We start from the raw sequence: 1087 nt of genomic DNA, 5'->3' as shown, positions 1-1087 counted from the left end.
AAGACCGGACCTATCTGCCGACGCCGATGGCTACAGTCACATCACCATCAGTTCCAAATCAACAGAAGAACGAGCCAAGGACTCTGAGAATGGCAAGCTCCCCAAACATGACGCATGTGGTAATCCTCTTGGAAGCAAGAAACCTTCGAGTACAGAAGACACACCAGCCCAAGCTGATGACTACAACCACATTGCTATTAAAGCAACAGAGGAACATCTTCAGTGGGGTAAGCTCCAACGACAAGACGGCTGCAGTAACCCTCCGACTACCAAGACGGCTTTGGACAAACAAACCGGAAAGGCAGCTAACGCTGATGTTTACAGCCACATCGCTATCAACTCTGCTGTTGGAGAGGATGCTGGGCCTAAGTCGCAGACCTCAACCGGAGAAGCAAATATACTTGGCGTTGACCCATACGACAGAATCCAGACCCCAAGCCATAATGATGAACCAGTATTGTACGAAAACGCGTTCGAGAAGACGGCTAAAGAATGCGATGATGAGTTCAACAGGTTGAAGTTCAGCCAGCTGGAAAGCAAGAAGACTGAAGACCCTGAATACTCTCATATTTCACAAGTCTAAACACTGTTGATGTTTCTTTTGAGATGTGTTTTGGCTTAAAACGGCGCCATGAGAACACCGCCATTAAAACCGTCTCTGTCTAATTCACATTTGCGACATATTTCTTAAACCACGTTGTGTATTTGTTTTGTATCACGTGGTGTACAGTTGATATGGGGAAACGTTGTTGGTGTTCAGGAGGACATTATAATGCGTACATGCATAGTCATTGCATAATACTTCGTTTTGTTAGTTTTGTATTTGTTTGTCTTTTATTTGTTTTAATTTGTCTTGCTTGTGTGTTTGTTTTGTATCACGTGGTGTACAGTTGATATGGGGAAACGTTGTTGGTGTTCAGGAGGACATTATAATGCGTACATGCATAGTCATTGCATAATACTTCGTTTTGTTAGTTTTGTATTTGTTTGTCTTTTATTTGTTTTAATTTGTCTTGCTTGTGTGTTTGCTTTTCAGTTGGGGAGGAGTCGTGTGAAGTTGCATGTTGCGTGTTTGTCATTTGTAAAT

This window comes from Littorina saxatilis, linkage group LG8 (genome assembly GCF_037325665.1).
Source record: "Littorina saxatilis isolate snail1 linkage group LG8, US_GU_Lsax_2.0, whole genome shotgun sequence".
NCBI classification, from domain to species: domain Eukaryota; kingdom Metazoa; phylum Mollusca; class Gastropoda; order Littorinimorpha; family Littorinidae; genus Littorina; species Littorina saxatilis.
The sequence above is the reverse complement of the archived record's forward strand: the minus strand, read 5'-3'. Positions refer to the sequence as shown.